This window comes from Lactuca sativa, chromosome 4 (genome assembly GCF_002870075.4).
Source record: "Lactuca sativa cultivar Salinas chromosome 4, Lsat_Salinas_v11, whole genome shotgun sequence".
Classification (NCBI taxonomy): domain Eukaryota; kingdom Viridiplantae; phylum Streptophyta; class Magnoliopsida; order Asterales; family Asteraceae; genus Lactuca; species Lactuca sativa.
This window is the reverse complement of record NC_056626.2, coordinates 176,156,413-176,183,433: the sequence shown is the minus strand read 5'-3', so window position 1 is coordinate 176,183,433 and position 27,021 is coordinate 176,156,413.

Here is a 27,021-nt window from a genome sequence, read left to right as displayed (position 1 = left end):
GCACGTAAAGTTGGAAACTTTACGTGTTATATTAGCCCTAGATGCCCAGATCTATGAAGTGGATACACTAAAATCGATTAGAATCAACTGTATAGTGATGGCATGCATGGGACTCGGCGAGTCAGTTCGCGAATCCCTTATCCCCCCCACCCCCCCCCCCCCCCGATTGAGAGCTGAGGGTTGAACCAGTGAGTAGGAGGGATTCAGTGAGTGAGGGAAGGGATCTGGAATTGGAGGGATTCGGCGAGTCCGAGGCAATCTTCTTGCCCCAAGAAGAGACTCGACAAGTTGTTCATAAAACTCGGCGAGTCGCAGTCTGGACGTGTTCATATGTTAAGGGTGAACTCGACGAGTTGTTCATACGACCCGGCGAGTCGGATGAATGAGGATCCAATGTTATTTTAGAAAAGGGGATTCAATGAGTTTCCGCTAAACTCAACGAGTAGAGTCGGGAAGGGGAGTAGATGAAGGATATGGACTCGACGAGTTGGCGACCCAACTCGGCGAGTCAGGTCAACTGGAAGTTGACTTTGACCAGGGGTAAAATAGTTATTTTACCCTAAGACCAGTTATCAGTATTTGATTAAGTGTCTTTATGAGAATTATAGCCGGGGAGTTGCTGAAGCAACAGTCAGACAGTACCCGATCAACATTTCAGCAGTCAGCCTTACGAGGTGAGTTTTCCTTCCAGTAGGAACAGGTCTACGGCCACAAAGTCGGCGTGTTTAGTTAGCAGTAGTTCCGGACTACGGTCCGATGCAGTAGTTCAGTATGCTTGATGTCTTTGTGATACAAGCATGTTATGTGTTATGTGTTCCGGACTATGGTTCGATGTAGTATGCAGTATATGTGTTTATGTTATATGCTATGATTATGTTATGCTATGTTCAGCCAGTTCCGGACTTCGGTCCGGTGCTGTTCTGGACTTTGATACGTTGCAGTGGGCAAGGCCCTAGTCAGTTCTGGACTTCGGTCCGATGCAGTGGGCAAGGCCCTAGTCAGTTCCGGACTTCAGTCCGATGCAGTTCTGGACTTCTGTCCGATGCAGTAAGCAAGGCCCTAGTTAGTTCCGGACTTCAGTCTGATGCAGTAGGCAAGGCCCTAGTCAGTTCCGGGCAGTTTCAGACTTCGGTCCGATGCAGTGGGCAAGGCCCTAGTTAGTTCCAGACTCAGGTCCGATGCAGTGGGCAAGGACCAGTATGTGCTTATTATATTATTTTATGGTATGGGGTAGTTTGGGGGAGCTCACTAAGCTTCGTGCTTACACTTTCAGTTTTGGTTTCAGGTACTTCAGTTGGCAAGGGAAAGGGATCGAGATGATGGCATGGCACACACCACAATTTTAGCTTGGGAGTTGGACTATGATATTTTGATATGATCTTGACACTAGTTTTGATTTGATAAATTTATTATGACATTTTGAGATACATGATTCATGGTTTTTATCTTTTGATATTTGATATTATGGTTTAGTTATGTTTTCAAACAAAAAAATTTTGGGTTGTATTTTTGGGATGTTACAAGTTAGTATCAGAGCCTTTGTTTGAGGGATTCGGGCATACTTTTGGGTGTGTCCGAACTTAAAATAAGGAATTGGTATAAGGTTTTGAAAAGAATAACATTTTGAAAAGGATTTTGAAAAAGAAACTCAAAAAGAGAAAAGCGTTTCAAAAAGAGGAAAGGGTGTGGTGCATACGATCAGCCGAGCTCAAGTAAGTACTCCCAAATTACTCATACAAGTTTATGTTATGATTGTCAGTTTCAGTATAACAACATACTAGAATAGGACTAAGGATCTAGGAGGATGCCTTATGTGTATGTTATATGTGTTTCAGCTTTATGAGAATTTCATGCTGGTATCAAGTAGATAATAGTAGGATAGCATGTTTAGGTTATGCCTGATAGTAGGAGCTTAGCATCATATGCTAGTACAGTTTCCTGTTATGTGGATAGAACCATCTTTAGTTAGTTTCCTTTGTCTGAATGCTACTTGCTTTGTGCTTTGTGGGACTCGGAGTGATGGGAGTTAGCTATTAGGTGGATACATTAAGTCACATGCAATCAGGGTTGAATAATCTCAGAGTGTTGCATTTGACCCTATTGCGTAGCTCTTGTCTGAGTCCTAACCGTTGTAAGGATGAGTCCCTTACTCGAAGGATTATCTGAGCCTCGTTGCATGTGTTGGTATCCATATGGTGGCTAATTAGCATCACAAGGAGGCCTTCAGCAGATGAGGACTAGTTTTGGTGGAGTCAGAGATCTCCCTAGGGCAAGCATAGGAAGAGAGTAGCAGAGATCAGTAGTAGTAGAAGGGACTTGGTGGAGTCAAGGCATTTCTTGAGGAAAGTACAGATAGATGTGGAAGGTAGTATGGGCCCGTACTACTGAAAGAAGAGGATCTGTACTTGAACCAAAGAAGGCTGAGACGAGACCAAGAAACTTGTAGTAGTAGCAATCCCTCGAGATACATCAGTATTCCTGACGTTTGTCATTATGTGTTTTCAGAATGGTGGTTTTACGCCCTAGACCATTAGTCGGCACTTCAGGTGTCGGTGAGGGATCGGGATCAGGCTTGGGGGCCGAGCATTTGGATGAGTAGACTAGGGAGTTTCTCTTGTCAGAGATTACTCGCATCATACTCAAGCATACTCCTATGATCTTTGGTACGATCAAGGAGGGTATTTTGGAGCTGATGGACGAGAGGTTGAGCACATTCCATGCTGAAGTGGCAGCCATGATGGGGTCGCACACACTCACTTTCAGGGAGTTCAGAGCATGTGGAGCTCCTGACTACCATGGGGCGTGGGACACCATTGCAAGTACCAGGTGGTTGGCAGACGTTGCCAATGCATTCCGCACCAGCAGATGTCCCGAGGTGGACAAGGTCAGACTAGCATCCTATCTCCTGAAGGACAGGGCACGAGATTGGTGGGAGGAGATCAGACATGTCACGGGAGATGACACAACTATCGATGCGATGACCTGGACCGATTTCACTACCAGGTTTAGAGCCAAGTTTGCACTGGTTATCAAGGTGTAGTAGTTAGCGAGGGAGTTTCAGGATCCTACTCAGACTACTGAGACCATGGCAGAGATTATCGTCAAAGTTCAGGGTGAGTGTCACACCCCCGAACCAGACGGCGGAAACGTCCGAGGGCTGTTGTGACTCAATTGAATACCATCACAGTGAATATACATGAAACATAACATCATTCATCACCATGCATTGAAATATTACAACTCGTAGCGTTTACATTTAGTACATTGTTTCAAAACATTACATCCCAAAAAGAAATAGATTGTTCGATACTAGTTAAACAAACAACAAGACATCACTGAGTACATTTTTCCTTCGATTTACCTGTTACCTGAGAATACAAGTATTTTGAAAAACGTCAACATATGAAATGTTGGTGAGTTCATAAGTAATGTTCGAAACATAATGATTTGTATTATTTTGAAAAACCACCAGAAAATCCGATATTTTCTAAAAAAATTATTGTAAGTAAGAAAAAGTGTGAAGATCCGTAAGTATGCTTGTTTATTTCTATAAGTGTAAAAAATTGTTATACTTGGTATGCATCACGTAGGTGTAAGTGTTGAAATCCCTAGGAAAACCCGATGTTTTCCTAATACATTAAATTACGCATTTACATATTGTGATACCATTGCGACGTGTGTATTCGATGATTCCAGGTGACATTGGATTAGTTATGGGTGGTGAGTTGTTATAATCACGCATTAACGAAAATGACTAGCTTACAACTATACAAACGATCCCTTAGGCGTCGTCTGTACTACTCACCTAATCCAACCACCCTGACTTCCCATAGCCCCACAACCTAAGAAGAAAAGAGGGTGCGAAGCCCCCGTTAATTCCATGAGTCGTTAAAGGTTATCGTGAATGCGAAAGGCCCTTGGCCCAACTCGCATTTGACTTCTCAACTTTACTAGTAGTGCCGAAGGACCCTTGGGGTCCAACAGCGCAAAAGCTATTGAAAGTCCTTTTACATGGTATTAGGTCGTATAAGACCGAACAACATGTAAGCGCGTTTCCTTCGGGCCTAAAGATCATGTCATTGGGCTAGCTAGGCCCAACGAGCACGATTTGAAACTTTCGGGCCCAAAGATGGTGTATCGATGTCTGGTGAATTCCCACGTGTGTATTGACTTCCCGTGATTTCCGCGTGTGTATTGAAGTATCGTCGTGTATTGATTTTTTTGATTCGTTATTGATTCGAGACCGAATCAATTCGTTTGGTAACGATTTTGGGTTTTTAAGGTGTATTATGTTTCGCCGGTAGTCGTGGTGCTCGTGTTTTATCTTAAAGGATTTATTGTTTAAAACATTAGAATTTTTCTTTTTGAAGCCCCTTCTTGGATAAATTTACACTTTTAACCCTTTATATAAAAGAATTTCTATTTTAGTCCTTAAACCATTTTTCTTGACACTTTAGTATCAAAACTTTTTGAAAAGGTATTTTTCAGCTCAAATTTACTTGAAAAACAGTTTTAGTCCCTCAAAATGAAGTTTTCTCGATTGAAACCTCTATTTTCGCAATTTTTACAATTTTGACCCAAAATGGAAAATTTTTGCATCTTTGGTCCCTTTTAAATTTGAAAAGCATTTTTAACCCTTGAAATGGACTTGGTACACTAGTAGTCCCCTGTTTTACAGAAAAGTGCAGTTTCAGCCCCCCTAAATTAAAAATCTCGCAATTTGGGCTTTATTGGGCCGAAAAGTTCATTTTTGGCCCATTATGTTTAAAAATTCACATTTTAATCCTTCAAAAGAGTAAATTTTCAGAAAATACATTTTTGAAACTGTTTTGACTCATCTCAACCTTCAGAATTTGTATTTTGTCGTTTTGGGCCCTTTAGTTTTATATTTTTAGCATTTTGAGCCCCAAAATGGGTTTTAAGCCCAAAGATGTTCATATTAACCAACTTGGTTATTTTTCTAGAATTGATTTGTGTGAAATAACATAAGTTATACTTATTTCATTCAACACATTGTAGATCTCGTTTCTAAGCTCTTTTTGACTAATGCCAACACCACAATCACATAATAACATATATATATATATATATATATATATATATATATATATATATATATATATATATATATATATATATATATGTATAAGCATAGAAATCACACAAAGCATACATATACTCATAGATCTACACATTTGCTTGTATTCTCCCCCCACAAAACTTATAAAAACCGAAAAATAGGGGGTATGAAGCTCACCTTGTGGTTTGGATTTAGTTTTGATGAAGATTTGAGAGGAGATTTCGGCCCTAGCAACTTCTTGAGGAAGTTTTCGAACTTAGATGGTTCTAGGGAGTTAGATCATAAATTTGCATGAGTTAAGATGAGATGTTTGATAAAACAAGGAACCTAGATCATAGATTTAAGTATAAACTTACCTTGGATGATGATTTTTGTGGAAAAATCTCTTTGAAAAGCTCTTAAGTCTCGAAAATTTGATGAAGGAAGGTGAGGATGTTCTTTGAGAGAGCTGGTTTAAGAAAATTGGATGAAGTGTGTATGTTTGGGAGGCTCTTGGCCAAATGAAAAGAGAGAGGGGGAAGAGATGAGCTTGCCTTGATACATGAAACTATGCATGGATACATGGGAGATGATACTTAGAGATATATTGGATATTCATGAGGTGTCAACTTAAAAGTCAACTCTCTTAATTTCATTCTCTCTCTCTCTCTTTTTTTTTTTTTTTAATTTTTTTTGTTTATCCCACTTCGGCCGAGAATTAGAGAAAGAGAAGTGAGTTTTGGGCCTTAAAGGCTTAAGTTCAATTTCTTGATTATGTTGAGTGATTTTTGGTCCTAACAAATATAAGTGTGATTTTTATGACCTATTAGGGCTAAATTAGGCTAGTTATGGCCTAATGAGGTTCATTTAAATATTTTGTTTCCTTCTAGGCCCAATATGGCCCAAAATATTAAAATAAATGAAAGTGGGTCCAATTAGAGCCCATTTAAGAGTTCTAAGCCCAAAATGGTCAAATTGGAAGCTTATTGGTCCATTGGGCCTAATAAGGAAGTCCTAGTCCAAAATGGACCTAAACAAGAACTTCTAGGGTTTCCAATTGCTTGTTGACTATTTGTAATGCTTGTATGGTGTATTGGATTGCAATTTTGTTGTCATAGAGTAAGCATCATACATGCTCTTATGTTTTTGGATTCATAATTTGACTTAAGTATTGTAGTTACATGGCACAAAAATTCCTGATTGTGACATCATCCCCCCGTTAGAGGGAATTTCGTCCCGAAATTTTTTTGAATGCTAGATTTGAGAATGCTAGAATAGGTGAGGGTACTTTTGCTTCATTTGATCTTTGCGTTCCCACGTGAATTCTGGCCCATGCTTCGCGTTCCACCGTACTTTCACGATCAGGATGCGACTTTGCTTAGTACGCTTCACCTCCCTGTCCATAATTTCGACCGGTTCTTCAGCGAACAGGAGATTCTCGTTGATTTCAATCTCGTCAAGGGGAATGACGAGTGTTTCATCCGATAGACACTTCTTTAGATTAGAGACATGGAACACGGGGTGTACACTGTTTAGCTTTGCGGGTAGTTGCAGTTTATACGCCACCGGACCTATTCGGGTGACGATCTCGAAAGGTCAATTGTATCGTGGGTTTAGTTTTCCCCATTTTCCGAAACGAATGACTCCTTTCCAAGGTGAGACTTTTAACAGTACTCGATCCCCGACCTGAAACTCTAAGGGCTTTCGCCGTTTATTGGCGTAGCTCTTTTGTCTGTCGCGCGATGCTTGTAATCGAGCTCTGATTTGAACTATCTTTTCCGTGGTTTCATGAATGATCTTTGGTTCCGTTAGCGCCTTATCCGATGTGAGTGCTTTTGCTAGCTGGGTGTCACCCACCTCAGCCCAACATAATGGTGATCTACACTTACGCTCGTATAGTGCTTCGAAAGGAGCGACCATGATGCTCGAATGGTAACTGTTGTTATACGAGAATTCGACTAAAGGTAAGTGGGTATCCCAAGACTTCTTAAAGTCTATCACACATGCGCGAAGCATGTCTTCGAGCGTTTGAATGGTTCGTTCACTTTGACCGTCCGTTTGTGGGTGATAAGCGGTGCTCATGTCGAGGTGGGTTCCGAGTGCTTTCTGGAGTGATTGCCAAAAACATGAAGTGAATCTACTGTCTCTATCTGAGATAATAGACACTTGTATTCCATGAAGTCTCCCAATTTCTCGAATGTATAAACGCGTCAGTCTCTCCATCTTGTAGGATTCTTTTATTGGCAGGAAATGAGCAGATTTTGTCAGTCGGTCGACTATTACCCATATGGTGTCTAGTCCATCCGGCGTCTTAGGTAGCTTGGTCACCAAATCCATAGAAATCCATTCCCATTTCCACTCAGGGATCATCGGTTGCTGTAATAATCCTGAGGGCTTCTGGTACTCCACCTTTACCTTGGCACATTTAAGGCACTTACCAACATAGGTGCCAATTTCTGCCTTCATATTAGGCCACCAATAGTGTTGTTTAATATCCAAATACATCTTGTCCGAGCCGGGATGGATGAAGTATCGCGTCTTGTGAGCTTCCTTCATGACTACCTCCCTAAATCCTCCGAGTTTAGGGACCCAAATACGGTTCATGAAATATATACTCCGTCCTCTTTTACCTCTAGAGTTTTCTCCATTCTGCGTAATGCTTCACCTGATCTGTTTTCCATCTTCATGGCCTCTGACTAGGCTACCCCAATCTGAGTGGTTAGGTGGGATTGGATGGTTATTGAGAGAGTTTTCGCATGACGATTAGAGTACTCCTTCCGGCTCAATGCATCAGCTACCACGTTGGCCTTGCCCGGGTGGTACTTGATTTCACACTCGTAATCGTTTAATAATTCAACCCATCTTCGTTGACTCATATTCAGCTCTTTTTGATTCAAGATATGCTGTAGACTTTTGTGGTCTGTGAAGATGGTGCACTTTGTACCATAAAGGTAATGCCTCCAAATCTTCAGAGCAAAGACCATGACTCCCAATTCCAGATCATGGGTTGTATAAATCACTTTGTGTGTCTTTAGTTGACGGGATGCGTAAGCTATCACCCTTCCACGCTGCATGAGAATGCAACCTAAGCCCTGATTCGACGCATCACAGTAGACCACGAAATCTTCCGTTCCCTCCGGTAGAGATAGTACTAGGGCACTACAGAGGGCTTGCTTCAGGGTTCGGAACACAACCTCTTGTTTGTCCGTCCATTTGAATGGTATGCCCTTCTGTGTAAGTGAGGTAAGTGGCTTGGCGATCTTAGAGAAGTTTTGAATGAACCTCCTATAGTAGCCTGCTAGACCTAAGAATTGACGAATTTCCGTGGGTGTTGTTGGGACGGCCCATCCTTCGACGACTTTGACCTTGGAAGGATCCACATGAATTCCTTCTTGACTAACAACATGACCTAGGAAGTTCACACTATGGAGCCAGAACTCACACTTGGAGAGTTTTGCGTACAGCTTTTCTGATCGCAGAGTTTCTAGAATTTGTCGGAGATGTTGGCCATGCTCTTCCCCGCTTCGGGAATAGACGATAATGTCATCAATGAAGACAATGAGAAAGTTGTCGAGGAATGGTCAATAGATTCAGTTCATCAGATCCATAAATGCGGCAGGGGCATTTGTTTGACCGAAGGGCATTACGACAAATTCATAATGTCCATAACGAGTTTGGAAAGCGGTTTTAGGAATATCCTCTTCCCGGACTTTGAGTTGATGGTATCCGGACCGTAGATCTATCTTAGAGAAGTAACTAGCTCCTTGGAGCTGGTCAAATAGATCGTCGATTCGTGGGAGTGGATAGCAATTTTTGATAGTGAGTTTATTTAACTCTCTGTAATCGATGCACATCCTAAAAGATCTGTCCTTCTTTTTGACAAACAGAATCGGAGCTCCCCATGGCGATTAACTAGGTCGGATGAATCCCTTGTCCAGGAGTTCACTGAGTTGACTGGACAATTCCTGCATTTCAGCAGGAGCTAGCCGGTAAGGCGATTTAGCGATAGGGGTTGCTCCTGGAACGAGGTCAATTCGGAATTCAACTTGCCTCTCTGGGGGTAGTCCAGGAAGATCTTCAGGAAATACGTCTGGAGATTCACGTGCTACTGGAATATCTTGAATGTTAGTCTCTTCCTTGGTTTTATCCACTATGTGAGCCAGAAATGTCAAATCTTTCTTTCGTAGATGTTTTTGTGACTGGATGCACGAGATGAGGCGAAGGTTTGTGCTAGGTTTGTCTCGGTAAATAACTAGGGTTTCGTGATTGGGAAGGCGAAGACGAACAGCCTTCTCGTGACACATAATTTCAGCATGGTAGAGGCTTAACCAGTCCATGCCAATAATCACATCGAAACTCCTAATGGACACAGACATTAAGTCTTGAAAATTTGATGAAGGAAGGTGAGGATGTTCTTTGAGAGAGTTGGTTTAAGAAAATTGGATGAAGTGTGTATGTTTGGGAGGCTCTCGGCCAAATGAAAAGAGAGAGGGGGAAGAGATGAGCTTGCCTTGATACATGAAACTATGCATGGATACATGGGAGATAATACTTAGAGATATGTTGGATATTCATGAGGTGTCAACTTAAAAGTCAACTCTCTTAATTTCATTCTCTCTTTTCTTTTTTCTTTTTTTTTTTTGTTTATCCCACTTGGGCCGAGAATTAGAGAAAGAGAAGTGAGTTTTGGGCCTTAAAGGCTTAAGCCTAATTTCTTGATTATGTTGAGTGATTTTTGGTCCTAACAAATATAAGTGTGATTTTTATGACCTATTAGGGCTAAATTAGGCTAGTTATGGCCTAATGAGGTTCATTTAAATATTTTGTTTCCTTCTAGGCCCAATATGGCCCAAAATATTAAAATAAATGAAAGTAGGTCCAATTAGAGCCCATTTAAGAGTTCTAAGCGCAAGATGGTCAAATTGGAAGCTTATTGGTCCATTGGGCCCAATAAGGAAGTCCTAGTCCAAAATGGACCTAAACAAGAACTTCTAGGGTTTCCAATTGCTTGTTGACTATTTGTAATGCTTGTATGGTGTATTGGATTGCAATTTTGTTGTCATAGAGTAAGCATCATACATGCTCTTATGTTTTTGGATTCATAATTTGACTTAAGTATTGTAGTTACAAGGCACAAATATTCCTGATTGTGACATTGAGGGCTCTTCTCGTTCCTCAATAAGCGGCTGATGAGGAGATGAAGAAGGCCCGTTATCATGAGATGTTGAGGAGTGGTATTGTGACAACCCGAAATTTCTAGCTTACATTCTTCATTTTTATCAAAGTTAGCTTCATTTTGCTATTTTATAATGAAGTTTTCGGTCTAAAAGAGTTCTTAGAGCTTAGTATAATTGAGATACGTGTCGGTGGATGGGTTAGATTGGGTGTAGCATCAAAAAAAAAATGGGCCATTGACACCAAACCAGGTGTATGCGGCCACATACTAGAGTGTGCGGCCAGCCAGCCGCACACAGGCCAACCACACACTACTCCAACCGCACTCACCCTCCAATATATACTATCCTTGGTTATTTTGATCATTTCTTACACTTCCATAAGGCTAGGACCCGAAAATCCTCTCAAGTATCATCCAAATCTCCTTGAAGACCTTCATAGAAGGTATCATATTTCACCAAGAACACCAAGAACACTAGGTGTACGACCGCACACACCATGTATGGCCGCACACCCAACCGCACACACCATGTATGGCCGCACACCTGGCCGCACACATACATATAGTGTGTATTTTGACCATACACTCCTTAGTAAAGCCATATACCCCTTCATACAATCATATATGTTTGTAACACTTCAATATAAGTGTTTACTAGTTTCTAAGGTGGTCCCAAATCAATAACTAGTTGTTTTAAACACTAATTATATTCATATATGTATCAATATATGTTAAATAGGATCCGCGCGTGTGTTCAAGCCTTCATTTGACACCTATCATCCTATACAATCTGATCATCCAAACCACTCACTACAGGTGAGTTCATACCCCTATTAATTAACGTTTAAAATGTTTTAAATGCTTTTATGGGGGGGGGGGGGATACAAGTTGAATCATGATAAGTTATTAGATCAATCACATGTGATTAATAACTAGCATAATATTGGAAGTTTAAATACTTCAAACTGTTTTACCAAACAAATGACTTTAAACTGTTATCAAACTATTTTACATGTCAAACTATTTATCAATTTCACTTTTGTATACTAAACCTTTCTTTTACAGTTTTTAAACTTATATATTGTTAAAAACCATGTCTACTACATATATAGTTATATAAATAAGGTTTGAAGGACTTAGGAGAGATAACCCACTTTACTTCCTATCCTCGTTGGGTTGTGGTCCTAAAGTACCCGATTGTTTTTCAGAATGTCGTTGAATCTTTACTTATATATTATGTGTATATGTACATAAAGATTTATATCTCAGTTCAGTACATTAAGTTATTCCTCAAATTTGCTAATAAACTATAATAGGTATAGTTTAGGTTTATACTACTTACTACTTTTAGTTTCAGGAAACATACAAGGAGTCAGTTCATTCACGAGTCAATACTTATTACTACGAGAACGTATACATGACATTACTATGAGAACATATACAACTATACTAGGAGGAGTACATATTCAACTATACTAGAAAGAGAACATATACAACGATACTAGAACAATAAAAATACATTACATATACATGAATACATTAACATAAATGTGATCCACTATATCGGTGCATGCCTTCATTGTCATGGCCCGAGTTGTAGCCAGAGTCTCTTGGAGGGAGAGCGTGAGTTTGCGTATAAATCTATACTGGATTGACTATCCTACACCTTGCTGCTAGCTACAGCCGGACCTGTAGGTCTGCGGGTGCCAAACGTCATACCTTATTACGACTTACATTGTCGTGTTTCATAGTCAATAGTATGGTACAATTAATCACATAATTCCTTGATAAAAATCCAGTTTAAGGTAAATAGTACAGCAGTAGTTACTATAATACAATACTACAGTACTACATTAATTTACCCTTAACATATATTTAGTGAGCGTTTCACTTAAAAATTAATGTACAAACTATATTTTGATAATGAAAGTTACGCTTGGGAAAATTACACACTTTTACAAGAAACGAACTTACAAAATAGTTATGCCTTGGTAGAAGGCTACTTTTAGTAGAAAATATAGGATTTTCTAGGAGTTACAAACTTTTACAAACCTTACAAACATTCATATACTTTTATTTCAAATGTTTACAAACTCATACTTCAAAATCACGTTCGAACATTTGATACAAACACCGACACTAAATACTTATGAACTCACCAGCTTTAATGCTGATAAACTCTTTCAAAATAACTTGTATTCTTAGGTCATCAGTAGACAGGTACCGAGGCCAGCTTTTGAGAAGATGGAGCGCATTCAAGACTCATCTCTTTATTTTGATTTACATTTTTGGTGTCTATAACTGTACAGAACACGCTTGTATTAAAATTCTATATTTAATGCAATGGATGATGTTGTTTTCTTGTTTACTATTATACTGTTGTGATAATTTACATGATGTCCTCCGCCCCAGAACGTTTCCGCTGTTCTCGGTTTTGGGTTGTGACAGATATCAGACAGTTTGTGAGCCGGTCTAACTGTAAAATGCTGGATGCATGATTTCGAGGGCTCGTGAGAGAGAGAGAGAGAGAGAGAGATTTGGAGATGGAGAAGAAGAGGAAGACAGAGGCGACATCTGGCATAGGGAGTTCGGGAAAAAAGCCCAAGGTACCGGATCATAGATCTAGAGGACAGTAGAGCCCCAGCCGGTATGGCAAGTGTGGGAGATTGCATGATGGGGAGTGCAAGGCAGGGATATCTGGCTGCTACAATTGCGGTCGGACTAGGCATATGAGTAGAGATTATACAGCCATCACCACCACAACATCTAATCTGATTTGCTTCCATTGCAATCAGAGGGGACATAAAAAGTTCCAGTGCCCGATTTTAGTAGTAGTAGGGAAGGTGGCAACACCTGCCCCTGCTACTTTGAGGATTACAGACGACCTTCATGGTCGGATTGAGGCACTAGTAGCGAAGAGTAGGGCTTTCCAGATGACAGCAGAGAAGGCGCGGGCGACTCCTGATGTGGTGACAGGTATGTATTTTCCTCTTATCTCTATATTTAGTATTGATTATTTCTCATGGTTATGTGTTTGTGTATAGGGTCGTTCTTAGTGAACGACATTTTAGCTACAATATTGTTTGATTCGGGGGCTACCCGATCATTTGTATCGCTTGCGCTTAGCAAGCGGTTTAGCAGAGCTCCCAGGGAGCTGGACTATCCACTTGAGGTTGAGATAGCTGATGACAGGACCGTCAGAGTCGCGAGGGTACATAGGGGGTGTTCGCTGCGGTTATTTGATGAGCAGTTTTCAGTAGACCTGGTTCTTATTCCCCTGCGAGGGAATAAGGTCATAGTTGGTATGGATTGCCTGAGCCCCAATGGGGCAGTGATTGATTGTGAGCTACGCTTAGTAAGGGTTCGCACTCCTAGTGGGGGAGAGTTAGTGATTCAGGGCAAGAGGCCACAACGCGGACCGATTCTTTGTTCAACAGCGAGAGTGAGGCACTACTTTCAGCAGGGTTGCGCGGGGTACGTCGCCTACGTTTTAGATGCCCGGAAGAAGGGCAAGGCGACAATTGATAATGTACCGGTAGTACAAGAGTACCTAGATGTATTTCTAGAGGATTTTCCTGGGATACCTCCTGAGAGACAGGTTGAGTTCAGGACTGACCTGGTTCCTGGTGCGGCTCCAATAGCCAAGGCACCATATCGATTGGCTCCTCCTGAGATGCAGGGGTTGTCTATGCAGGTGCAAGAGCTGCTAGATAAGGATTTTATCAGACCGAGCAGTTCACCATGGGGAGCCCCGATCTTGTTGTAAAGAAGAAAGATGGTTCACACTGTATGTGTATAGATTATCGGGAGTTGAACAAGGTGATGTGAAGAACCGTTACCCACTTCCAAGGATATATGACTTGTTTGATCAGCTTCAGGGAGCATATTGGTTCTCCAAGATTGATTTACGCTCCAGTTATCATGAGATGTGGGTCAAAGATGAGGATGTACAAAAGACCGCTTTTAGGACCTGCTACTGCCATTATGAGGAGCACCTGAGAGAAGTTCTAGAGACACTGAGGAGGGAGAAACTTTTCGCGAAGTTCTCCAAGTGTGAGTTCTAGTTGTGCGAGGTGCAGTTCCTTGGACACCTTGTCAACCAAAAGGGTATATTAGTAGATCCGGCTAAAATAGAGGCCATGATGCAGTGGGAGGTCCCAAGTGTTGGATTAGTGTCTAAGTCCATAACTATTTTGGTATGTACTTGACCCGATGGTGCATGCTCCTTTTGGGTTGCCTTCACCAAAGCAACTTGATTGGAGAAATAGATAGAGAGAGAGAGGTTATTATGATTTATTAATATGTTATAAGAATAATATATTAAAGGAGAAATCATATTTGTTTAATTAATATTGGTCAATAATTAATTAAGAATTAATTTTGTGATCAAGTGTAATTAATTAAACTAGAGGGGCTGAATTGTAATTATGTGATAGTTACAAAATAAGGTAAGGATTATCTTAAATATAGGGTGAACGAATTTAAGGAGATAATGCCTTAGAATTCGACTAGGATAAGGGTTTCTAAGACTTATCTTATGGTTGCTTGGTGGGCAAGCAACTAGATAAGGATAAGGACTAAAACCCTAATCTTTACACCTATATAAACCCCCTAAGGCTCATGAATTCGTAAAAACCTTCCCAAGAAGTCCTAGAGACGAATTCTAACACCTCTCCTCTCTCTTTATACCTTCTTCACTTGCTTATGGTGTTTGTAAGGCATTAGAGGAGTGACACTTGTGACTCTAAGCCTTCCAAAGTCAATTCAAGGAGGAATTGGGATTGTTATTACTACATAACAATCAAGGTAATATCTTAAACCTAATTATATGTTAATATTGATTTCCATATGCTAGAATTAGGGTTTATAGTCTTGGATTCAAAGCATGTACAATAGAGAAACTTAGATCCAAGCATTAAGGTTTGTATGAGCACATAGGATGTCTTATGACCAAAACCTATCAGTGGTATCAGAGCCTTGACTGGTTTCTATTGTATTGATGCTTGATATGTTTAAAAAATTCGATTTTTGGTGTTCTTCTTGATGGACTCGGCGAGTCCCACTGTGGACTCGGCGAGTTGCCCCTACTCGGCGAGTTCCAGAAGGTGACTCGGCGAGTCGGTGTGTCAGACAGAGGTATATTCAGGATTTCTTGCTGTTTTTGCTTATGGATAGTTACCTTATCATGTTAGATCAATATTAATCCGATTATATGATATATTTGACAATATTTTTGATCTAATTGAAGATATTTATCAATTAATAAGATAATTGTTTCCTTATAAGATAATTGATTAATTATTTTGAGTAAATTGATAAATTGTTTTGCAAGAAATCATTAAATAAATCAAATATGAATAATTATGTGATTAAATGTTAATTTGAATTATTTGTTATTTGATCCTTGTTGTTATGAAAAGTTTCATATTTTGCCCTTTAGGTTTTATAGTTTAAATTTGAACCCAAAAGTTTTGTTGTTTTGAAATTTAAATAGTTGAAACCCAAATGTTTTGGAAAAGGTTTCAAAACTTGCCCTCAAGTTTTGGAATTTAAATTTTGATTAATAGTTTAATTTTGATGTATATTTAAATTCTAAACCCTAATGTGTTGAAATGTTTCAAAACTTGCCCTCAAGTTTTGGAATTTAAAAGTTGATTTAAAGTTTAATTAGGAATGTTAAATTCTAAAACTCTAGTATAGTTTTGAAAAAGTTCAAATCACACCCTTATGGTTTTATTAATTAATTAAGGTGTATAATTAAAAGAGGTTTAATAAATCCATAAAAGTTTAGGTTTACAATTTAATTGAATTAAAAGTATAATTGTTAAATTAGACCACCTAGTATTTTGAAAGTATAAAATACACCCTATACTATATATAACATTAAAAGTCTAACATTATATATATATATATATATATATATATATATATATATATATATATATATGTATGAGTAAAAGTTAGTCTTACCGTTAGTAGGCCTCATTCACGAAGCTGGTCTATAAGGGGTGTTTAAGGAAATTGCCTATAAAATGGTGATTGAATGGCTATCCACTCTTACCCACCGCACTCTTGACTAGTGGAGGGTCGTTAGCCGAACGGGTAGGATAGGACAAAACCTTCCATTATAAGTATAATGAAGTATAAAAGTAACTAAATGTTTTCATATAATTCCCAATCTTAGTTACTTAGGCAAAAGTGAATTGATGCAATTCAATGAAATTACACTTTGTGCCCTTGCGAAGACGTTAGTGGAGCGTGTGTGGTTTATCGACACACTAATTGGTTCTAAGCAAAGGTAGCAAAGGGTGACTCAATGTTTGTCATAGTTCTGTGGAGCGTGTGTGGTTTATCGGCACATCGAATAGGTGACTGTAATATGTGAGGGCACCATGTAAGTTTGCATGGTTATTCACACCTGCTTTGTGATCCTCGGCATCCCAGTCACAAACAAGAGGGGCATATCGAGATTTAAACATGCCATTGAAAGTTCAATGAATCTCAAAGGATCTAGGAGTTTTCATAGATTTAAAACTTAAATTTTCTTTTCGTTTTGATGATGGAAAATTAGTGAATCGTCATTCACTTACCTTCAAATGTTCTACAATTAGGGTTACGGCATCCCTGTCCCAAGTTGTAGAATATTGTGTTGGGTCCTAGCCTTAGTATTTCATTTGGGTGATTTACTAAGGACTCAATCTATCAACTAACTTGAATTCGTTTTTCTCCCGTTTTGTAGATGTCAAAGTTCGACAACTATGGTCTTCTCAAATCCAGTGGAACAAGCATTACACATGAAGATGATATTCCATGATTCGATCGAGGAACAAGAAATCATGCTTCACTTCCTCTACCTCCTCCAATTATTCTCCCTAACCCACAAGTTCAAAGGCTTGAAAAGTTCAAGATCACTCAAGCCCTTTTGGCAAGTAAACATAAAGAAGGAATGTCCGTGTATGCACACGTCCTAGGGATGAAGTCACACATTGATAGGTTAAGAATGTTGGGATCCGTTGTCTGTGAGGAAATGGCTGTTGATTGGATTCTTCAGTCACTTCCCAACTCATATAGTGAGTTCGTAAGAGAGTAATATATGATGAACTACAACGTGACCCTTATAGATCTCACCTATATGCTTATTGCTGCTGAATCAGCAATGATTTGGCGCAATAGAAAAGCAAAGTTGATTGGTGAATCTGCCTTCGAGACCTCTATGGATATAGACAATGGCAACGAAAGACATGCTATGATCGAAAAGTTTGATCACAAGAGAAAGACAATGTCTGAAGTAGTTCCATGTCATGTTCCAAAAGAGTCAATTTGCTTTTATTGCCAAGAGAAAGGGCATTGGAGACAAAGCTGCCCCATTTACCTAAGAGATCTAAGAGATGGGAGAGTCGAAACATATGGCTCTAATTTAGGTAAAATCCATTGACTAACTCTTTTAAGCTTCTATTCTAGATTCTTAATACATAATGTGATAAGATTACAATTGATGTTTTGTAAGATCGAAGAATAGAAAGGAAGCTTAAAGGAAGAAGTGAGCAGAATCTAACCGTGAAGGAATGGATTTTGATCGCATTTCTCGAAGATTGGATTCTTGAGCTACTGCTTAGAGTTAGAATTAGATTGCTAAGAAAGATGTATTAGCATAAGTATTTCAATGAGTTGCATTGTAAGGACAAATTTTTCCGCAATAAAATAAATTTTGTTTTTAAATTTTATTTATTTATCCTTACAATGGCATGTATGAAAAATTGTTGTTAAAATGGTTCTATTATTAGCAATAATGGATTTGGTTCTTATTATGTTATTTATGGAAAGTCAAGAATTTACCAAATAGGGAGAGTTTCTCATCGCCCAAGGTTCAATTGGACAGAAACTTGGAATCATGCAACTTGGTTGCATGATGAATGAGAAATTTCATATTTGGAAATTAGACTAATTCATTGACAAAGTGTCAAGTGAAGGACTAGGAGATCGAGTACACAAAGTTGTGTGCTGATCAAGTTCACCATAAGAGTAACAAAGATATTCGTCATGATTTACTAAAAGCTTAGTAAATATGATTATACTTATAAGATTAAGTGTAATTCTGAATTGATTAAAGGGTTTAGATCAATAGCAGAACAAATAAGAAGAATCAAGTAGGCAGAAAGATAAAAGTTTCTCCATTCTAAGAAGAAGGGAGAGTAGCTTTTATGCTTTATGATAGGTCTTAATGATTAAGAACCATATCTCAATTAATCCTCTAAGTGAAGTCATAGTACAATTGTATGTTTAAGAAGAGGAATCAAGGATTGAAGAAATGGTTAAATCATGAAGTCAATCATACTTCGTTCCAATAACAAGTCTTAAAGTTAAGATTGTGACATGAGTGAAAAGTATTAAAGGTTTATAACTTTCATCAAATGTGGAAAGTTGTGATGTCTTGGATAAGACAAAGACCAACTAGAACCAATTTATGAAGTGTTTTGATAAAAGCTACACTAACTCTTGAATATTTGTTTGTCAAGAAATGGTTATTGACAAGAGAATCTTATATGTCAAAGAGTCAGTGGGGGTCTTAATGGTCTTGAAAGGTTTCAAGAACAAATCAAATAAACCTTATCAATCATCACTAGCACACGAGTTGAGGTTTACAACCTATCGTGTTGACATTATTTTGTTTCTGTGCTATTCCAATTGAGTTAATTATGCATGTGAGTTCTATGAGTTCTCATTTTGAACGCATAAATGGCAAAGCACCTTAATCGATGAAAGGTACATTGATAGGAAAGCGTGAGCTGCTTAACTACTTGGAAGACATGGTGGGCAGCTGTGCTACCATAAGGCAAGAAATCAAGATTAAGAAAGTTTGGTCCATATGAGTTTGAATTTGTCGTAAACTTTGGTTTTGACAAATTCACATGGATAGGAACAAATACACCATTTAAATCTAAGTGTCATAAGATTTCCTCCTTCATGAAAATGATTGTGAGGAAATGCTTTCACTAAGAAAGATTTTAAGAAGATAGTGATTGTAAAATTACATTCTCAAATTCGATTATGGTTACGGTATCCCTTTTCATAATTTGAATTGTGAGGTTTGGCAATTAGTCTTAATTGTTTAGACACACATATGAACTATCGAAGGCAAAGATGTATAAGTTCAAGAAGCCTTGATAAAAGATTATCAAAGCACTAAGTATTAGAAACATGAACTTAAGAAATTCAATAAGTATTGTCTTTCTGGAAGTTAAGATGTTTATGAATACATGTCGAAGCTAGTGGGAGCATAAGTGTTATGTTTTATAATAATCATCATAATAATGGGAGCATAAATGTTATGATTGTGTGATTATTAAGGAAAGCATTGCAAGTTGGCAATATTAATTATAGAAAACAAGAGTTATACCTTGCAAAGTCGTAAGGCTTATAAAGTTGTTTTGCTATAATTAAGGGAGAGAATATTATGCTTCATTTCAAATCTAAACGTTTAGGTTGAGAAATGTTAATAAATTTAGTCAAGGGTACATAGTGTGTTCTTAAAATTTCGATTATGATTATGGCATTCCTCTTCACAATTCGAATTTTGAGAACATAGCAAATAAAACATTATGCGTCGTGTCCCATATGCTTCGGGTATAGGATCAATTGCAAATGCTTTAATGTTTGACCATTCTAAAATTTTCCAAATGTGTAGCGCATTTAGAGGGAAAAAGGACTAGAATCGGTTTTGACTAAAATAATTAAACAACTATCAAAGGACAATCCAAAGTTCGACGAGGATTGGTCGCTTGTGAGTAGTTGGAAGCATGGTATTGGATGGACCATATCGACATTATTATGAATAGAAAAGATTGTATTAAGAATGAGTTGTCATATGGAAATTATGGAAATGTTTCCATACCGGATGGACCATATTGACATCATTACGAATAGATAAGATTCTATTAAGAATGAGTTGTCATATGGAAAATATGGAAGCGTGTCCATATTGGGAATTGAATTTTGAAAATCTATGTCTAGATTAGAAACTTTTATGCAAAAGGATGTTCAAAGGATTGTACTTTGAGTGAGAGACATCATATCTAAGGAATTGTCTTGTAACAATCTCCGATAGAGGACTTTCTAATATCATTGGCAATAGTCTTTGTGACTTTGGTGCAGTGACATTACGAAAGGATAGTTGCATAGAATGTTAGAATCTAGCATATTCTATAAGTAACAAGAATTTGATATTCTTTAACTTATGAAAAACGGATTAGGAATTGTGAAATGAGAAGGATTGGAAATGTGTTCAATGTGATCTATTTCACAAAGTAAGAACCATAGGTAAACATTGTGTGCATGCTAGGAGCATGGGACAAGTGTTGGAATTCAAGTAAAAAAGTTGATTACCCGAAACGACAAATAATGAGTAATCAATATGGTGATAAATAAAATGCGTTTTATTTATACTCAAAGGTTTCAGTCTATATGGGATTAGTATTATTCTTGTGTTTCACATTTGCATGTTTTGACTTCCAGAATAATTGAGTTTATTAAGAATAATCGAATTATTCGAACGGGCCACAGTCGTTCATATGTTGGAAGTAGGTATGAATGAAGACTGTCGTGAATTGGTGTGTGGATTGTCTAGAAGAGTATTAGACATAAGGAAATGTTTGCTGCAACGTTCATGAGTGCTTACGAATATGATTTGAGCATTGGATTAAACCCACGCTCACTTGGATCACTCTGTGAAATTGTATCACGAGTGATTAGTGAGACGATAACATCTTATATTCTTGAAACCGAGATGTGTGAGTTGTATCTTGCGAATCGGTTGCACATTGATAATATGTAAACACACTAGTAACTTGGTGTTATAAAACATATTGTTGTGTGTGATTCGGTGCGTGAGTGCAAGCAAGCATTGTATCAAAGTTTATCTGTTCCTTTTATCCAAAGTAAGATAAAAGCGATATCTTTGGGCCCCTCGATGGTTTAGTGATGACAAACATAAATGCTCAGCCGGGCTAGGGCTAATTTGATTTGTTCAATTAGTCTGTTGTCATAAATCAGAAATCGAGAAGTAGTACAAAGAGAATGATTTGAAATCATGTCTCATATGATATCTAGAATGGAGGAATATATGATCCCTTATCTAAGGACACACGTATCTGATAGGATCAGAGTTGACAGCGGCTTTGGAAAGCTACGATTGCAGATCAGGATCTGAAGTCATACGCATAATAGTTATTAGACTTATCCAAGTGGGAGACTGTTGGATTAGTGTCTAAGTCCATAACTATTTTGGTATGTATTTGACCCGATGGTGCATGGTCCTTTTGGGTTGCCTTCACCAAAGCAACTTGATTGGAGAAATAGATAGAGAGAGAGAGAGAGGTTATTATGATTTATTAATATGTTATAAGAATAATATATTAAAGGAGAAATCATATTTGTTTAATTAATATTGGTCAATAATTAATTAAGAATTAATTTTGTGATCAAGTGTAATTAATTAAACTAGAGGGGCTGAATTGTAATTATGTGATAGTTACAAAATAAGGTAAGGATTATCTTAAATATAGGGTGAACGAATTTAAGGAGATAATGCCTTAGAATTCGACTAGGATAAGGGTTTCTAAGACTTATCTTATGGTTGCTTGGTGGGCAAGCAACTAGATAAGGATAAGGACTAAAACCCTAATCTTTACACCTATATAAACCCCCTAAGGCTCATGAATTCGTAAAACCCTTCCCAAGAAGTCCTAGAGACGAATTCTAACACCTCTCCTCTCTCTTTATACCTTCTTCACTTGCTTATGGTGTTTGTAAGCCATTAGAGGAGTGACACTTGTGACTTTAAGCCTTCCAAAGTCAATTCAAGGAGGAATTGGGATTGTTATTACTACATAACAATCAAGGTAATACCTTAAACCTAATTATATGTTAATATTGATTTCCATATGCTAGAATTAGGGTTTATAGTCTTGGATTCAAAGCATGTACAATAGAGAAACCTAGATCCAAGCATTAGGGTTTGTATGAGCACATAGGATGTCTTATGACCAAAACCCATCACCAAGGTCTCCATCTGAGATTCGGAACTTCCTAGGATTGGCATGGTACTACAGGAGACTCATCCAGGATTTCTCCAAGATAGCAGTTCCGCTTACCCGACTGACCAGGAAGTCGGTGGCATTTCATTGGGGGCCTAAGCAGCAGGCAGCATTTGGGACCCTCAGACAGAGATTGTGTTAGTCACCAATTCTTACCCTGCCAGAGGGAGTGGATGACTTTGTAGTCTACAATGACGCTTCGATCACAGGTATGGGAGCAGTGTTGATGCAGCGAGGGCATGTGATAGCTTATGCCTCTAGACAGTTGAAGCCTCACTAGGCTAACTATTCGATGCACGATTTAGAGCTGGGGGATGTGGTGTTCTCCCTCAAGATTTGGCGACATTACCTCTATGGGGTTCGTTGTTCCATTTAAACGGATCAAAAGAGTTTGAGGTACCTCATGGATCAGCCGAATCTAAAGATGAGGCAGCGTCGGTAGTTAGATGTGGTAAATGACTACGATTGTGATATCCTTTATCATCCAGGCAATGCCAACGTAGTGGCCAACGCCCTAAGCCGCAAGGCGATGGTGTCCCTAATCAGAGATATATGTCTGAGGATGACAATGATCACTCCATTATTGGAGCAGATTAGAGAGGCACATGTTGAGGGACTAAAGGAGGAGAGACAGAAGTGTGAGAGTATCGTGGGATGAGTAGCTTCTTTCGATTATGACAGTCGAGGATTGTTGACCCCTCATGGGAGAGTTTGGGTGTCATACTGGGGAGGAGTATGGCAAGTGTTGATGGATGAGGCCCACAAGTCTCGGTTCTCCATCCACCCAGGGTTGATGAAGATGTACAGAGATCTTCGACACGATTATTGGTGGCCTTGCATGAAGCGGGACGTAGCTTGGTATGTGGAGAGATGCTTGACCTGCAGGAAGGTTAAGGTGGAGCACTAGAGACCCCATGGCAAGATGCAACCATTAGACATTCCCCTGTGGAAATGTGAGGATATCACCATGGATTTCGTTACTAAGCTTCGCAGGACTGCACGTGGAGTTGATTCGATTTGGGTCAAAGTGGATAGGTTGACCAAGAGCACAAATTTCATACCGCGCCAGGAGAGCATATCGACCGAGAAGTTAGCCAATATTTATGTGTGAGAGGTTGTGGCACGTCATGGAGTGCATGTTTCGTCTCCTTTTCAACACTGCTTTCCACCCTCAGATGTACGGGCAGAGCGAGAGGACGATTCAGACTCTAGAGGACATGCTTCGGACATGTGTCCTAGATTTTGGTGGCAGTTGGGATACGTATCTTCCATTAGCGGAATTTTCGTATAACAATAGATAGCTCTCCAGTATAAACCGACCTTCATTTGAGATACTCTACGGGAGGAAGTGTAGGACCCTAATCTTTTGGGGCGAGGTCGGTCAGAGAGTCATGGGGAGCACATAGGTGGTGCTTAAGACCATAGAGTTGATACAACAGGTTTGTAGCCGGCTCTAGACTGCTCAGAGTCGGCAGAAGAGTTACGCCGATAAAAGACATTCCGATTTGGAGTTTCATGTAGGCGATATAGTCCTCCTGAAAGTGTCACCTTGGAAGGGTGTCATCAGGTTCCGAAAGAGGGGCAAGCTGGGCCCCCGGTTCATTGGTCCCTTTAGGGTTTTGGCTCGGGTAGGTCGGGTTGCTTATCGGTTAGATATTCTAGCTGAGCTTAGCCAGATCCACAACACTTTCCATGTGTCTCAGTTACGGAAGTGTTTGGTGGATGAGTCAACAGTTGTACCATTGGAGGATATTCAGGTTGACAACAGCCTGAATTAGATCAAGATACCCGTTGCGATTTTGGATCGAAAGACGAAGACCTTGAGGAACAAGGTGGTTCAGCTAGTGAAGGTGCAGTGGCAGCACCAGAAGGATTCAGAGTGGACTTGCGAGACAGAGGAAGAGAAGAGGTAGCATTATCCGAAGTTCTTTTCAAATTCAGTAGCTGCAGACTTCGAGGACGAAGTCTAAGATAAGTGGGGGAGATTTGTAACGCCCCGTTCTAGGTACGCATTTAAAACATTGTTCTCCTTATTTTAGAAACTACTCGATGAGTCAGTAGCCCTAACTCGTCGAGTAACAGCAAGTCAGCACGTGAAGTTGGCATTGCGACTCGACGAGTCCATATTCCTGACTCGGCGAGTCCGCCGGTTTGGATGAAACCCTAATTTCAGGGGTTGTACCCTATTTAAACGTCATTATGGCCCCCATCCTAGCCTCCAGCATCTCTAAAACATTCTCTCTGTAAACCCTAGCTATCCATTGTTGAGATTGAGTGATCCCTTACTAATTTGAGTGTTTTGTGCAATTTTGGAGGTGTAGAAGAGAAGGAAGGAAAGAAGGTCCAAAGGAGAAGAAGGAGATCCAAAATCTAGTGATCATTTTCCACATATTCTGGTAATAAATCTTTCACCTCGCTTGTTTTTTCATTAAACCCTCATATATGCTTGTATATGCTTCTTATTGGACATTCCAAGACCCAAACTTGAGATTTGAACTCTCTTTAGGAAATGAACAGTAGATCTGAATATTATTGAGCTCTAGGAGCTCCAAGTAGCTACATTTATGCAACCAAAGCCTTGTTCCAAACCCTAGGCTCCCATTATTAGATTACCTTGGTGTTTTAGCTTCATATCCTTGTGCATGCACGTAAAGTTGGCAACTTTATGTGTTATATTAGCCTTAGAAGCCCAGATTTATGAATTGGATGCACTAAAATCGATTAGAATAATAGTATAGTGATGACATGCATGAGTCGGGTCGCGAATCCTCGATGCCCCCCCCCCCCCCCCCCCCCCCCCGATTTAGAGTTGAGGGTTAAACCGGTGAGTGGGAAGGATTCATTGAGTGAGGGAAAGGATCCAGAAGTGGAGGGAGTCGGTGAGTCTACGCCCTGACTCGGCGAGTCCAAGGTGATCTTCATGCCCCAAGAAGAGAGTCGATAAGTTATTCATACAACTCATCGAGTGACAGTCTGGACGTATTCATATGTTAAGGGTGAACTCGACGAGTTGTTTATACGACTCGATGAGTCGGATGAATGAGGATCTGATGTTATTTTAGAAAAGGGGACTTGACGATTTTTCGCTAAACTCGACGAGTCGGGTTGGGAAGTGGAGTAGATGAAGGATATGGACTCGATGAGTTGGGGGCCCTACTCGGCGAGTCAGATCAACTGGAAGTTGAATTTTACTAGGGGTAAAATAGTCATTTTACCCTAAGACTAGTAATCAGTATTTGATTAACTGTCTATGGGAATTGTAGCCGGGGAGTTGCCGGAGCAGCAATCAGACATTTCCCGATCAACATTTCAGCAGTCAGCCTTACGATGTGAGTTTTCCTTCCAGTAGGAACGGGTCTATGGCCACAATGTCGGCCCGTTTAGTTAGCAGTAGTTCCGGACTATGATCTGATACAATAGTTTAGTATGCTTGATGTCTTTGTGATACAAGCATGTTATGTGTTATGTGTTCCGGACTATGGTCTGGTGTAGTATGCAGTATATGTGTTTATGTTATATGCTATGACTATGTTATGCTATGTTCAACCAGTTCCGGACTTCGGTCTGATGCAATTCCAAACTTCGGTCCGATGCAGTGGGCAAGGCCCTAGTTAGTTCCGGACTTCGGTCCGATGTAGTGGGCTAGGCACTAGTTAGTTCCGGACTTCGGTCTGATGCAGTTCCGGACTTCTGTCCGATGCAGTGGGCAAGGCCCTAGTTAGTCCCGAACTTCGGTCTGATGCAGTGGGCAAGGCCCTAGTCAGTTCCAGACTTCGGTTCGATGCAGTGGGCAAGGCCCTAGTTAGTTCCGGACTCAGGTCCGATGTAGTGGGCAAGGACCAGTATGTGCTTATTATATTGTTGTATGGTATAGGGTAGTTTGGGGGAGCTCACTAAGCTTCGTGCTTACAGTTTCAGTTTTGGTTTCAGGTACTTCAACTAGCAAGGGGAAGGGCTCGGGATAATGGCATGGCACACACCACATTTTTAGCCTAGGAGTTGGAATCATATATTTTGATATGATATTAACACTAGTTTTGATTTGATAAATTTATTATGACATTTTGAGATACACGATTCATGGTTTTTATCTTTTGATATTCGATATTATGGTTTAGTAATGTTTTCAAACAAAAATTTTTGGGTTGTGTTTTTGGGATGTTACATGGACCATGCTACTCTCGGGTCAAGTACATACAAATAATAGTTATGGGCTTAGACATCTAATCCAATAGTCTCGCACTGGGATAAGTATAAAACTATTATTGCAAGTATGACTCCAATATCTCAACTAGCAATCGTAGCTCTTAAAATCCACTGTCGAACTCTGATCTAGTTGATGACATGTCCATTAGATAAGGGATCATATATTCCTCCATTCTAAATATCATATGGCTGAGACATGGATTAGAATCTTTCTCTTTGTCTATCTGTTGTTTCCCGATTTCCGATTTATGATGACTGACTAATTGAACAAATCAAATCAGTCCAAGCCCGGCAGAGCACTTACATTTGTCATCACTATATCATCGAGGGGCCCACAAATATTTCTTTCATCCCTCTAAGGGTAAAAGGAATGGATAAACTTTTACTCATATGCTTGATCTATATACTTATCAAACCACACACAAAAATGCATTTTATAACACCAAGTTATTGGTGAGTTCTCAAATAATCAATGTGTAACCGACTTG